The 16,217-nt window shown below is 33.6% G+C and overlaps 2 long non-coding RNA genes across 4 annotated transcripts; both read left to right on the top strand.

The window, feature by feature from the left end:
- Nucleotides 1-2,126: 2,126 nt before the first annotated feature.
- Nucleotides 2,127-16,158, top strand: LOC141386176 (uncharacterized). 3 transcript variants are annotated; one of them, XR_015493195.1, is made up of 4 exons: nt 2,127-2,259; nt 2,781-2,861; nt 13,973-14,060; nt 14,986-16,158. It is a non-coding gene; the product is annotated as an uncharacterized LOC141386176 (long non-coding RNA). The 3 variants fall into 3 exon arrangements; XR_015493194.1 differs by lacking the exon at nt 14,986-16,158 and having other exon boundaries at nt 13,973-14,962; XR_015493196.1 differs by lacking the exons at nt 13,973-14,060; nt 14,986-16,158 and adding an exon at nt 2,945-3,360.
- On the top strand, nt 6,612-8,348 carry LOC147843366 (uncharacterized). Its single transcript, XR_015494451.1, has 2 exons — nt 6,612-7,281; nt 7,627-8,348. It is a non-coding gene; the product is annotated as an uncharacterized LOC147843366 (long non-coding RNA).
- Nucleotides 16,159-16,217: the final 59 nt, after the last annotated feature.

Genomic DNA, 16,217 nt, shown 5'->3' with positions numbered 1-16,217 from the left:
ATCAAAAATAAATACAATGTACTTACTGTGTTCATAATGTATTTGAGAACATTTGTGGTGCTCTTGAGTTGGGATAGGTAGTGGGTTATGGACAGGTTTGGTGGTATGGGTAGGTTTAAGGGTGGGTTAAGGTGCAAGGGATGGTCAACAGTGTATTTACAAACGTAATTACAAAAGTTAATTAGAGATGTAATTACATACATGTATTAATCAAGCATAAGTACAAAATAAATACATGTATTTACACAATAAGTACATTGTAGCAACCTATTAATTCCTGTGTAAGTACATATTAGTTAAGGCCACTTAATATAAAGTGGGACCATAATTTTATATCAACAGTTGACAGGTCCTATAATGCAAATTATAAAAGAAAAACACCCATGACTCAAAAAAATACTTTATTAATATTTTTTACAGTGGAGATTAACCTGCAGCAACACAAAATAAATTTAGATAATACAGTTGTGTTACTTTTGATTCACTAGTGCGTTATTTTCATCCATACTGACACGGTCAAAAGTAACACCGACTACTGTATGTTTACATGGACATTATTTGCCTTAATCCTAATAAGACAAAAATATGATTAAGGTGTTTACATGAGTTGCTTTTTGAATGTTCCTTTCATGATCCTGTTTTACATGTTATAGCATATAATTAGATTAACGTCATTGCGTCACCACACTTTCCACATTTCCTCTGGAGTTTTATGTAATTTCGGATGTTTGATTTTTAGTTTGTCGACCTTAACTGCAGTTTGGCACTTTCACTTTCATTCAACAACATTTCATTCATGCCCCTGTGAGAAACTGTGGTATTGGATGTGAGTATGAAGTAAGGGCTAGTGTTTTAATGGAATTTGAAACCAAACACAGAATTGAAAGAAAACTTTTCTGCATTTCTCGATGCAGGTGTCTGTGGTTCTTTACTGACTCGGTAGGTGGAGAGAATAGTGTCTAACAGCCCTGTGTGTATGGACTATCCTATCACAGAATGCAGTGAAAAGTCCTACACAACGGTAATAGTTTTATTGCAGTGTTTACATGTCTGTACTGCACTTTAATAATGCCACTAAAATCACCATACTCCACATGTCCTAATTCGATTTTTGATTAGTTATGACTTTAGTCGGATTAAGGTAATCAAAAATTTCTGTTTACATGGTAGACTCTTAATTTAGAGTATTATATTAATCGTATTAAATCAGGATTATTGGTGTTTTATGTGAACATACTCAATGAATAAATTGTGAAAGTTCTTGAAAAGTTGCAGGAAATACCACCTGGTACAGATTGACACACACTGTAAAAATGCTGGCTTCCACACAATTCCTTCATGTTGTCCTAACACAAATCGGTTAGGAGCATACTCACACTATGCTATCCGATTTCCCGGATCATTTGAGAAGTGTGAGTGCTCTGAATCCAGCTCAGGCGCGGTTCACTTGGCCTGCCCTGGCCCGATTGGAAGAGGTGTACCAGAGCAGGGTTCACTTGGGCTCAGTATGCTTGTATTGTTGAGTGCGAAGCATGCCTGGGGGCGAACCTGAAGACGAGATGTGACTTTTAAGGGACTGTTTCATATGGATTCATTAATCATTCTTACTGTTTAATGAACGCAAACTGTCTTAGGTTATTAAAGATGCAAACCCCTCACTGCATGACAGCTGCACCTTCAGCAAACCTCCTAATTCCTGCAGCACGAGGACTTTATGATTGTTTATGAGCGTCAAAAGTGGCACATCTGTTCAACAAAATATTTGACAGTGTGTCACTGCATCCCAAACGACGAAAAATATATAACGATATAAAGAAATCTTCTCTGTGCTGAGCAAGAGCACTTACTGAACAGCGCATCATTGATGACGTAAGCATGCTCAGGCCTAAATACGATGTGAGTTTGCTTCAGCCTGGTTCAAGGCAACTGTACATAGTGTGAGTACGCCCTAAGTTAACTCTACAAATTTCAGTGGTGTCACGGTCACACAAGGAAGACAAAGGAGGCTAAAACTTCAAGGGTGTTTATTCAAGCTTCGTGACAACAAAGGTAAGGTGAAGCAGGTGAATGGCGTTGAAGAGGGTGAGCGATCTCACACACAAACAGTTCAATGGATAAGCCCAGTACTTTGGTTATACGCCAGCATAAGAATACTCATTTCCCTTAAAAAGGTGGATTCACAGGAGGAGAATATTCACGGAGGAACATAGGAGAGAAGACCATGTGCCTTTGATTCCAGCCGATGACTGAGTGAGTGAGGTGAGTGTATATAGTGTGTGGTGATTGCAGGTGCAGGTGATAAGTAATCAGGTGAGGGTTCACTGATGGTGAGGGAGGGCAGTGACTTGGACAGCAGGAACGAGCCAAGGGTGTGACAAGTTGATTGAACATAAAACAATTAAGCTGTCTTAAAAATCTTTGGAATTGTGTTGGTTCAACTCATATTTCAGTAAATAAGTGGTTTGAACAAGTAGCAACAGTATGGTACATTTGTCCTGTTTTTTTCCCATCCATGCATGTGATGTGTTTGTTATTTTGTATGTTTTCCACAAAAATCATCCTAATCAATCTAAAATCATTAATTTCTTAAAAATGAAGCTTTTCCAGTCATCTAATGAAATTGTATGTGTGTGTTTTTGTTTCAATATTGTGCAGCCTTATTATTATTTTTTGTTTTAATGAAACCAAGTGAATGGTCATTGTTGTTGTAATGTTCATCTGCTCTCTGTTGGGGACAAAATGTTTCACCCCATCTTTGGTTTCCTCTGTTGATGACGCAGAGATTCTGTATTCGGAGTGGACTGTTATTTGACCCGGCCCAAATGCGGATCTATCTGAAGCAAAATACCACTGAAGCTCAGGTAAGATGATCTCAAAGCGAAGGACGTTTGTTGATGAATGGCTTAGCTCTGCTCAAAATGACTCTTGTTCCTGTATCTTGTAGATCAGGGAGAAGAATCGTGTACCTTATGTTCAGAAATGATGGATAGTGAATACTGTGAACAGTTCTCTCGTAACGTGACTGAACATCATGTTTCATGGATAGTTCACTCAAAAATGAAAATGTACAGGGGTTTTTTTTCACACTCACTTTGTTCCAAACCTATTTTTAAGTAAGCTGGAAAGTGGTAACAGTTGATTTAGGAAAAACAAATACTATGGAAGTCAATAGCTATGTTTCATCCACATATTTTGATGCGCATTTTGGAATATTGTAAAAAATGGTACACATGCATTTTGTAAATGTGCATAACAAACACACAACTGAGTAGGATAAACATGTTATCCTGTAGGAAAAAATGTGCGTAAACTACAGCGGAAACACATTTACTGAATAAATTCAAGCATGCACATTAAAAAGTCATGTTATTTGGTTTCAACAGATCATGTGATAAAAATGGGTGTGATAGGATAGCATTAAAGGGGTCCTATTATGCCCCTTTTTACAAGATGCAAAATAAGTCTCTGATGTGCCTAGAGAGTGTGTGTATGTGAAGTTTCACCTCAAACTACCACACAAAAATGGTTTTATAACTCCTTGAAACTGACCCTTTTAGGCTTTGATCCTAATTGTGCCATTTTGTTGACTGTCGCTTTAAATTCAAATAAGATTGTGGCCACTTTTCAAAAGAGAGTGGAGCTAAAATGCCTGTGTGTCAGCATAGTGGCAGATTTAAAAACAAGACTAACGTCCTATAAAATAAGGAAGAGATCGTCACTAATGGGCAGGGCTTTCCTCCTTTGATGACACATTCAAAGGGAGAACGCCAATCAAAGTGTTTCACCACACAATTTTTTGATGAAGTGAGTTTACAAAGAGTAAAATTAATACATTTTTACTATTTGAAGCTGGTTATATTCACAGACTGTTGTTGTTACTGTACCATACATGAAATATACAAAAACACATTTGCAGTACTATCATAGATGTAATTACAATGTTATCATAATAATGTTATTACAATGTCATTACATAATAACTATAATGTAATAACCTAGTTATTACATTCAAAATAAAAGTTTGTAATTGCATATATATACTGCGTTTTATTAAGTATTAGTACACAAATACTGTACATGAAACAAAGAAACAGTTAAGTTTATATACTATTATCTTGGATATAATTACAATGTAATAAGATTGGTATGACATAGTAATTACAATGTAACGACAGTTATCACCTCCAAGATAAAAGTTTGTAATTATGTGTGTACTGTGTATATTTACGTACACAACTATAAATTACCAAATACTATACATGAAATATACAAAGAAACGTTTACGTTATTAAATATTATTTTGGGTGTATTTACAATGTAATGGCATAGTAATTGCACAAAAGATAAAAGTTTGTAATAACATATGTACTGTGTATATTTACTTATAAATACACAAATACGGTGCTTGAAATATACAAAGAAACGTGTTTATAAATATTATCTTGGATTTAGTTACAATGTAATTGCAATGTAATGACATAGTACTTACAATAAAAAGACAAAGTAATTGCACACAAGATAAGTTTGTAGTGTACTGTGTATATTTACGTATTCTGTACAACTGTAAATAAACAAATGTACATGCAGTATACAAAGAAACATTTACTTTTATAAATATTAACTTGGATGTAACTACAATGTAATTACAATGTAACGATATAGTAGTTACATCTAATATAAAAGTTTCTAATTACATATTACATGTGTACTGTGTATATTGATTTATATAACTATAATTTATAAATACTGTACATGAAACATACATATTTACGGTGCTATCTTAGATGTAAATACAATGTTATAACAATGTAATTACATAGTAGTTACAATGTATTTACAAATTATAATGTAATTACATCCAAAATAAGTTTGTAATTACATGTGTATATTTACGTATAATTGCACAAATACTGTACATGAAATATACAAAGAAACGTTTAAGTTTATGACGTATCTTGGATGTAATTACAATGTAATACGATTGTTATGACATAGTAATTACAATGTAATGATAGTTATTACCTCCAAGTTAAAAGTTTGTAATTACGTGTGTACTGTGTATATTTACGTATACAACTGTAAATAAACAAATGTACATGCAGTATTTAGTACTTTTATAAATATTAACTTGGATGTAACTACAATGTATTTACAATGTAACAACATAGTAATTACATCTAACATAAAAGTTTGTTTATTACATATTAAATGTGTATGTATATTTATGTATATAACTATAATTTACAAATACTGTACATGAAATATACACATTTACAATACTATCTTAGATGCAAATGCAATGTTATAACAATGTAATAACAATGCCATTACATAGTTATAATGTAACAACATAGTAATTAAATCCAAAATAAATTCAAAGAAACATTTGCTTTTATAAATATTAACGTGGACGTAACTACAATGTATTTACAATGTAACAACATAGTAATTACATCTAAGATAAAAGTTTGTAATTGTTTATTACATGTGTACTGTGTATATGTATATAACTATAATTTACAAATACTGTACAAGAAATAATCTTAAAAAAGAAAAGAAATCTTAAATGTCAATACAATGTTATAACAATGTTGTAACCATGTAGTTACAATGTAATTACATAGTAATTATAATGTAATGACTATGTCATTACATCCAAAATAAAAGCTTGTAATTATATGTGTATATTTACATATAATTACACAAATACTGTACATGAAATATACAACGAAACATTTGAGTTAATAATTATTGTCTTGAATGTATTACAAAGTAATAGCATTGTAATGACATAGAAATTACAATGTAATGACACAGTAATTATATCCAAGAGAAACATTTGTAATTGCATATTACATTCATGGTTATTGTTTACATTTAAGTGTAAACTATAAATACACACTGCACATGAAATATACAAAGAAACACATTGATAAATATTATCTGGGATGTAATTACAATGTAATAGCTATGTAATTACATTACCTGTATATTGTGTATATTTATGTAAATAACTATAAATACACAAATACAGTACATTGATAACTTGCTTTTATGCAGTTCATATTTGCGGTCTCGCAGATTCTTTTAGTGCATTGTCTTCTCTCAACATACACTGCAAATTACCACTTTGTCCTTCCTTTGGGAGAAAATAACTCCATTTGTCACTAACTCTGACCTTACATGCATTGCAGACATTTAACTTGTTATATTAATACACTCTAAATTAAATATAATCCCTGAAAAAAGCATAACAGGAGCATTTTAAGTGACCATTTAAGTCTAAAATCATTTTTTGTCTAAAAACCAAAATATAATCACTATTTCTTTCTTCTATTGAACACAATAGGTATTCTGAAGTAGGCTGAAAACATGTAACCATTGAATTCCATAATAGGAAAAAAATAAAAAGTCAATGGTTACAGATTTTCAGTTTTTAAATGTATTGTTAAGTTCAACGGAATAAAGACAGAATTTTCATGTTTGGGTGAACTGTCCCTTTAACTCTGAGAGTAAATGGAAAGATGAAAATTTAAAATAATTCAAAATTGTCAGCATGTTACTGTTTATTATTATTATTAGTAGTAGAAGTAGTAGCATTATTATTATTATAACTATTATTTATTAATGTTTTATTTTTCAATTTTAGAGTAATTTCAGCTCCAACTCAAGTGCCGGCTAAATCCTCAATATGCAAAATCTTCAACATGCAACTCACTAGGACAATGCACAAACATAATTCATGTCTGACAGACAGCGCTACAGCTGATGCCAGATGATAAGTGATAAAAGCACATCCCATGAGATGATTGGATGAGCGGAAGGAAAGGTGAAGTTAAACGAGGAAGGAAGAGGAGGAAGTTGCATAACTATGTTAATGTAGGAGCTCAAAGACACCGCTCAAGTTCAGCCCTGAACATTAGGGCATTACACAAGCTAATGTAATCTTATATAGGTCACCTGTACAAAATGATCGCATGTTAAGTTGCTAAAAAATTATTTTTACATTTATTTAAACTATTTAAAACACATTTTGTATATTATAAATCAGGAAAAGGGAAATATTAAATGAAATTAAAGAATATTTTTTATTTTAGCTGTACTTGAAATGGCAGCATTTCTCATTTTTGTTTATTTAAAATCAAAGCAGTACATAAGCTAAAACTAAACGTAATAAAGACGTTTTAAAACTAATCAAATTATCCTGACTCTTATTCAACAATGAAAACAATAACCAAATCAATAATACTAAAATAGCACTGCTTAAGTCACTGCAAACCAGTTATAGACTAAGATGTATTGACCTTATTCTAAAATGCGGAAGTGCGCCTGTTTTCGCGATTGTCTTAGAACTTCCGATTCAGTCGCCTATGGGAGAAATGACTAGGAATAATAAACGGCAAAAAATGGCCAAACTACTTGCTCAACAAACAAATGTTTGCATGACTACACAGACCAAGTAGCATAATATAATAAGAAAATATTAAATTGCAACATCAAGCAGCGTAACGAGCAGTTGTTAACGTCAAAAAATGAATGGATGTGAATGTGACCGGAAGTCGCGAGACAAAAAGATTCAAATGTCAGCGCCCGCTCGTCAGCTGAGAATAAGGTGAATAAAACAAGTACTGAAGTGGCTGGTTCGAGTCCCTGCTGGGTCAGTTGGCATTTCTTGTGTTAAGTTTGCATGTTCTCCTCGTGTTTGTGTGGGTTTTCTCTGGGTGCTCCGGTTTCTCCCAAACACCAGCACTAGAAGTGGGATTAGCAAAATAAGCCAAAGTGTGTGTGGATGTGAGATTGTATACGTAAGAGTGTATGGGTGTTTCCACATAAGCCAGAGTAGTTGGCAGTTCATTCCGCTGTGGCTGATGAATCAGGAACTGAGCCAAAGGAAAATTAATGAATGAAAAGAAATAGTAAACCAATACAAAATGATCTTGACATTTGAAAAAGTCACTGCAGTGGAGTGAAGATCAATTGTTCTTCAATATCTCTCTGTAAGAGTCTGGAACTAATGGATCCAGGATGACGCATAAACAATAATGTTTATTTACTGCGACATATGAATACAGTTAATCGTTTATTTAGGCCAGTCTCCAGAAAAACTAACCCTGAAAAAAAATAAATAAATAAATAAATGGAAAAAGTTTGCAAAACCTCAGGAGAGCTTTAAGAAGCCAAAATATTCAGGTTAGCCAAATACTGATGAAGTAAAAAATACAACTTGAGGAGAGAAATGAACATGTTTAGTAAAATTTTTATACAAACATAAATAGTAATGCTTTACCATGAAGTCATTTGTAACATTCGTTTAGTCTGTGCATTTAATAGGTGTGTACCCTTTAAAATATATATATATATATATATATATATATATATATATATATATATAATATTTTTATTTTTTTTTCTAAAGGAGCCAATCCATGTTAACTGTTAATCCATGTTGTACTTCCATCACAAAATACTAAGTAGCGGTTGTTGTAGAGGGAATGTTGTGATTGGCTGATCAGAATCAAATCCAGGGAGCCGTGTAATAATCTGTTATAACAACAGGCTGGATGTACACTGTAAAAATGCTTTAAAATTTATAGTATTTCTGGTAATTTTGGTTGCCAGTCATACTGTAAAATTTACAAGTGTACTGTAAATAAACAATAACAATTGTGCTGTAGTTTTACATCATTAATTTACAGTCCGCTTGTATATGTCAAAGTATGACGGGCAAATTTTACAGTATTACAGGCAACTTTTACAGTATCACTGGCAACTTTTACAGTATTACAGGCAACTTTTACAGTACACACTGGCAACATTTACAAGCGCACTTAACTTTATACAGCGTAATTAACTGTTAATCTACAGTAAATTTGTAAATTTTACACTATTACTGGCAACTTTTACAGTATTACAGCCAACTTTTACTGTAAACAATGGCAAAATTTACAAGTGCATTTTACTTTATACAGCATAATTAACTGTTATCTTACAGTGCACTTGAAATTTTTTCAGTATTACTGACATTTTTTACAATATTCCTGGCTACTTGTACAGGATTACTTGCAAAATTTACAAGCACACTGTAGTTTTATAGCATAACTGTAATTGTTCATTTACAGTGCACATGTAAATTTTACAGTATTACTGGCACCTTTTACAGTATTACTGGCTAAATTTAGAAGCGCACTGTAATTATACAGTACACAGTGCACTTGTAAATTTTACAGTATTAATTGCCATTTTTACAGTATTCCTGGCAACTTTTACAGTATTACTGGCAAAATTTACAAGCACATTGTAGTCTTACAGCACAATTAAAATTGTTACCATCTACTTGTAAATTTTACAGTATTATTGGCAACTTTTACAATATCACTGGCAAAAAATTTTCAAGCGCACCGTAGTTTTACACCATAATTATTTGTTAATTTACAGTGCATTTATAAATTTTGCAGTATTACTGGCAACTTTTACAGTATACACTGGCAACCAAAATTTCACTGCAGAGTTTTTACAGTGTATATTATCTCTTAATCATTAATTTTATCATTGTTGAATACTTTGACCTGCTTGGTCTCTGTTTTGAAACTTTATTTACATTAAACCATTATTTTAAATCAAGAAATGATGTGAAAAAAAGAAACTAATAATCTCCACGAAAGATGATCCGAGACAAAACGCTTATTTCAAAAACATACTGTCACGGACTGAACAAAAGGAATGCTCTCAGCACATAATTCATGTTAGCACACGTAACTACTGTATATGAGGCTGAATATTAATAATAATATCCTGGAAAAAGAGTGCGCTGTCTGAATATGTTTCCAGATGATTACTTGTTTGATGTTTGGCCTCTCTTACGGTCCAGCCACAGCATTGACTTACAGATGGGCTATTTTTAAAAACAGAAGCGATTCAATGACAAATCCAGGCAGAGGGTCAAAGAATCACTAGCACTCAAAAAATGAGTTTTGCTGAAAAATACTTTTGCAATTAATTTTCCCCCCTAAAATCTGTGTTGTTTCAACCCATTTTAAATAAGTAGTTTGAATTGAGCTGAAATAATGCAATCCTTAAGGGTTTTGGGGATTTCATGTTCATTCCACTTAAATTTGTAAAAAGGATTAAGTTAACTTAATCAATTTGTGTTGTGACAACATGAAGCTGTTGTGTGGAACCCAGCTTTTTACAGTGTGTAAAAGTAATTATTAATTTATTTCACTGCCAGTGAGGTTTAAAAAACATTTTACTTTTAGAGGGAAAACTCCTTTTGACTTTTTTTTCTGAAAACAAGACAATAATTTTACTTGATGTTTTTAAAATGTTTAGATATTTGGACTAGAAACAAGACAAACCCCTTTTTAAAGAAATGTCTGACAATATATGGTATAACAAACTTGTTTTTAGATTATTTTGTTAAACAAAAATAAAGGAAATTAAAAAAGAAAATAATTTTGTGCAGTGTTCTTAAACTGGTGGTATAGTTTATTGATTTAGATGCCACTCTGTTCCCAAAGTGCATTTTATTATGCTTTTACTGATTTTATCAAGTACACTGTAAATTAATAATTAGAATTTACTGTCAAATTTACAGTAACTTACTGGTAATTTTTTGTTGCCAGAAAGATAAATAATATAAGATAAATAAATAATTACATTTTACTGTAAAATTTATAGTAACTCGCTGGCAATTTTGGTTAAAAATAAGACTAAATTTACCAGCAAAATGTAAATGAACAATTACATTTTACTGTAAAATTCACAGTAACATACTGTCATTTTTTGCCAGTAAGACTGTAAATTTAACAGGACACTATAAATTTAAAATTACATTTTACTTTAAAATTCACAGTAAATTACTGGCAATTTTGGTTGACAGTAAGACTGTACATTGTAAATTAATAATTAAATTTTACTGTAAAATTTACAGTAACTTACTGGCAATTTTGTTTGACAGTAAGACTAAATTTATGACCACAATGTAAATAAACAATTACATTTTACAGTAAAATTCACAGTAACACACTGGCATTTTTGGTTGCCACTAGTAAGACCAAATTTACAAGCACACTGTAAATTAAAAAATACATTTTACTATAACTTCACAGTAATTTACTAGCAATTTTGGTTACCAGTAAGACTGTAAATCTGCAAGCATAATGTAAATTAATATTCATAATTTACTATAAAATTTACAGTAACTTACTTTCAATTATGGAAGCAGGTAAGACTGTAATGAATAAATTATTAATTATAATTTACTGTTAAATTTACATTAACATTAAGACTGTATATTTACAAGCACGTTGTAAATTATTAGTTACAATAGTAATGTAATAAAAGACATAAAATTGTAATTATTTATTGTGTGCTTGTAAATTTACAGTCTTTACTGGCAACCGAAATTGCTGGTAAGTTACTGTAAATTTTACAATTAACACGTTAAAGTTATTATATGCCAAAAGAAAGCTCAAAATCTAAACAGCTTGAAACAATTAATGCCGGAATGTTTATTTTTACATGTCAAGCGTTTTTTGTTTCGGATGAATGGATGTCAACTATTGCAAGAGATTTCTAAAGCAATATAGATTCTTCAAAACGGTAAGCTTCTAAATGAAAAAACGTGATTGGTTATCCAATAAACGCTCAGTTTACAGCAAAGCGGTCATTATTACACCTAAGAATGTGAAATCTAATACTCTTTGGCATTCAGTGCTGTTTACGGTCCGTGATAAACAGCTATTTCTCTCCATCTCTCCCCAGTGTCTCGCTGTGACTCATTCATTGCTTGTGATTCATTAGTCTCTCTTTACATTCCCATGCACGTACATTTAAAGAAGCTTAGGGAATTAAAACAGAATCGGAAGAGCAAACGCATTTATATATTTGTAAATTCCAGGTGTGTCTTGGTTGGACTTTTTGAGTATGGAAAAATGAAACAAATCAAATACCTTTTCTCTTATTTTATTATTTACTTTATTCTGTTGGGTATGAAAGAATCATTTTGATGAAACTCTAAAACAAAGTGCGTCTTCTGATGAACAAATGGAATCAGTGAGTATTTGTGTTATTATGAATAATGAATCTCCAGGCACCAGTGAAAAGCTTTACCAAACCAGATATCTGGAGGCTTGTTTTCTTGTTTTTCCCAACTTTCTCCAGTTCTTGTTTGTTTCTCTCTCTCTTAGTGACTGATTCACACACTGTCTAACTTTGTTTCTGCTTATACATACATATTCCTCTTGAATATACAGAAAGTTCTGAAAGTCCTATATTGCTTTTAAGACAAATGTTTAGACTCTGATTGGCTGAGAGATTGTGTGATGTTCTACTAGAATCACCATGAGAACCGCTTGTATCAGTCTGCCTTCAGCATTGCTTGCAGCGAGTGTCATGGCAGAGGTCCAAACACATTACAAATGTACATACACTATTCATTTGTGTCACGAATTGTAGTGTGAAGATTTTGTAAACAAGAACGTAGTTGTTTAGACGTCAAACCAACGCAATCACAAGACAATTTGTAAGTTTTTGATTTAGTAGGTAAATCTTACTAATTTATATAATCTCTTTTGTAATGTACATTTTTTTAGAATGATTTTTTCATCCTCCAATGATTAATTTTGTGTTTATTGGTGGTTACATTTTCAATTAAATACAATGACTTTGTACGAATTAGCCACTTTTCTTACTATTAATAAAGTCATTTGAAGCAAATACTGTTGTGTTTTTAAACTATACTTGATCTAAGTACTTGAATTATTCTGTTGTGGTTATTCTGTAGTTGGCGGTACATTTCACTGTGGTGAAGGAAATTCGAAGAAAAATGAATGGTTACTCTGTAGTTGTCGTGTTAATACAACCACCATAATAATATAAATTACCCAATACTCTCACCCAAAATAGTTTTCCTTTAGAGTTGAAGTCAGAATTACTAGCCCCCGTTTATTTTTTCCCCAATTTCTGTTTAATGGAGAGAATATTTTTCAACATGTAGTTACATAGTGTACTAGGATGATGATATTACGCAGCACCTAAAAACAGTCCCAAGTCAGGTAACTATGCATAAGTCTGGCATAATATCATTGCTCCTACTGCAGCCATGGTACAGCAGCAAAGTTCCTTGATTATTATGCTGGAATGAGAATAAAGTTCCTAACCATGTGGGTCTAGAAAATATCAACTTTTACTTTTGCGTTGATCTTAGTACACAATGCATCTACAGAAGAGTCAAGCCTTTGATAGAAACATTACCAAAAATTGATGGTGGAGATGCTAATGGTCTAATCTGATTCACTGATTTATGCTAAGCTAAGCTAAAAGTGCTCCCATCAGACCCAGAGATTATCTGAATGGATTCAAAAAAGATAAAACTACACTGTTTTACTTTAGGTGACTTGTAAAATGAGTTATAAGTCATAAAACAATTCCTAAAAAAGTGGCAATTCAGGCTCATTCTGAAAACGTACCCCTATATACATTTCTAAAGAGGGTCCAAATACATTCAGGAGCATGTGAGTACCATTCGTGCATTTTGTTGTTATGTAAATCCACCAGAGGGTGCTGTCAACTGACTGACTGACCGAACGACTGACCCACCCTCCTCCTTCCCTAAACCCAACCGATAGTGTTTTCAAAAGCAACCATTGACCCGCCCACCCTCTTCTCTAAACCCAACCGATAGTGTTTTCAAAAGCACCCATTGACCCGCCCACCCTCTTCTCTAAACCCAACCGATATGGTTTTCAAAAGCACCTAGTGACCCGCCCACCCTCTTCTCTAAACCCAACCGACAGTGTTTTCAAAAGCAATCCAGAAAAAGAAAAGTCCTCGCCTGATTTTTACCACGTTTTCAGATTCTACCACATTCTCACCCAGTTATTTACTTGTTTACTTTATTTTTTAACTTCTGTTTTTGTCTTACCTGCTTTCTGGAATCCTTCTTTGCTGGACTCAAACTCCGTCGTCGCAGTCAACTCCACTCCACGTCTCAAGTCCGCCGACATACATGGCGAGCCACTGGACAAACTGGTAACAGCGGGAAAGCCATCCATACGGAGGTAAGCCAGCTGGTTGCACAAAAAGGAACAGCATCATACCGCTCCGTAGCAGTTGTTTTAAAGACAAAATGCAACCATTTGTACCTCTGGCTACATAATTCAAGATCTCCAGAAATGTATATTGGGCTACGTTTTTAGAATGAACCTATATTGAAAAGTGGAGTGTTCCTTTAAGAAGCACAGACTGACCTAGACTGCAAACCCAACCCAGTAAGCCCATGCTTCTATGAAGGACCAACAATCTCTGTTGAATTCAGATGAGTTACGAGACAATCGCTCATCATCTCACTGTTATTCAGCATCCCGCATTGAAGATGTAACTCCACTCATGATTAATAACTCTAGACATGCTTTTCATATCTCTGGAGTCTTCAAAAAGAGCACAGAGCCTTCGGAAAGATCAAATCCATCGAGAAATACAATGTGCCAGAGATAAGAACGAATAGTGTTTTGGTCACAGCACGGTCACAACCTTTTCCAGATGTGTAAGAGGGATTTCAATGTGCGCTGTTGTTCAAATGTGCTAAAATAATGTTTTATCCCAGTGCTTAGATGAGTGTAAATGGGTGTTTCCCAGTACTGGGTTGCAGCTGGAAGAGCATCCGATGCGTAAAATAATATGCTGGAACAGTTGGCGGTTCATTCCACCGTGGCTACCACTGATATAGAGAATAACCCTGAAGGAAAATGAACGAATGATTGGAAAATGCTTAAAATGTACCCACTATTCTGGAGTGAGTCTTAAATCTGCAGTGTTTGCAGATGCGAATCAGAATGGTAATGGCATTAGGTGCTGTGCTGTAGGATGTACAATATATTAAGCTTTCATTTCGCATTGATTCCTTTGTCGGAAAGCAAAGGGTTTGTGAACGGTTTGTACAAAATATTTCAATCTTCTGGAATGAATCTTCTTGTCGTTTTTTAGATCCAGACTGCTGGCAGCGCAGTTCAAAGAAATATGTAACGTGTTAAACTTGGCAAAACGAAGTACATAGGAATTAAGCCGCGGCTGCCTTTATGGAAATGTAATCCATGTGAATGTGGACTCTGCTTTTGTTAAAGAAGATTAAAGTAGGAATTCATCCAGGTCAAGCAGGAAGAAACACAGTCCAGGCAATGGCAGCCTGCGTGGACGCTATACCTCAGAACTCGACTTCTCACACATAAAGTCCATTAATGAGTCAGCAGAGAGGTTCATTATCCGCTTGTTAAGTGGTGACGTGTTTGTGACGTATGTAATACTGTTTCCGGGTCCAAGCCGCCATTCTTTTGAGTGGAGAAATCATTCGTTTATGGTCGCGTTTTATTCCTATCACACATTAAAGTTAATTTTACATTCATAGTGTACACAACAATCTCTGGGCTTGCTGCATAACAAATACCAAAATTTTAACAATTTATAAAACAATGAATCACTTTCTGGCCATCGGATATTAGGCATGGACATATATATTGCGATCGTGACTTTCGAAAGTATTAAATCCCTTTGTAAACGTTTATTATTATCATTTCATGAATCTCCCCATTCAGTTAAATAGAGCGCTTGGACCCGGAAGCCGCTCCGAGTGACGTCACACTTAACAAGCGGATTGCCTGCTGAGGTCTTACAGATGCATCTAAAACACTGAGACAATCATTGAAGAAATTCAGTATGCCAAGATCAGCGGACAGCTTTTGTGGCATCTATTTAATAGGGTATTAAACAGACTTTAATAATCAGTCGATGAACTGTCACGCCATTACAAAATCAGTGCGTTTAAGATCTAGGGCCCTATCATACACCCGGCGCAATGTGGCGCAAGGCGCAGCGCAATAGTCTTTTGGTAGTTTCAGCTTGGCGCAAGAGTTGTTTTGAGGCGTTGCGCTACGCTGTTTAAATAGCAAATGCATTAATGCTCATATGTGCGTCCATAGGCGTTCTGGTCTAAAAAGGAAGGTGTTCTGAGGCGCATTGCTGGCGCATTGCTATTTTGAGAAACTAAAATAGATTTTTCATTAGACCAAAACGAACCTGGTCTAAACTCCACCGCAGAGTTGCGCCTCGCTTACACACTGTTTAATACGCACAAGAGAGCAATAGGCAAATATCTTTACATATGAAAAAAAATAAATATTAAGGATATATATATGTAGGATATAATAAGAATAGATATAGGA

The sequence above is a fragment of the Danio rerio genome, chromosome 6, assembly GCF_052040795.2.
Source record: "Danio rerio strain M-AB ecotype USA chromosome 6, GRCz13ab, whole genome shotgun sequence".
NCBI lineage: Eukaryota > Metazoa > Chordata > Actinopteri > Cypriniformes > Danionidae > Danio > Danio rerio.
Note: the sequence above shows the minus strand (reverse complement) of the source record. Positions and strands in the feature narration are given on the sequence as shown.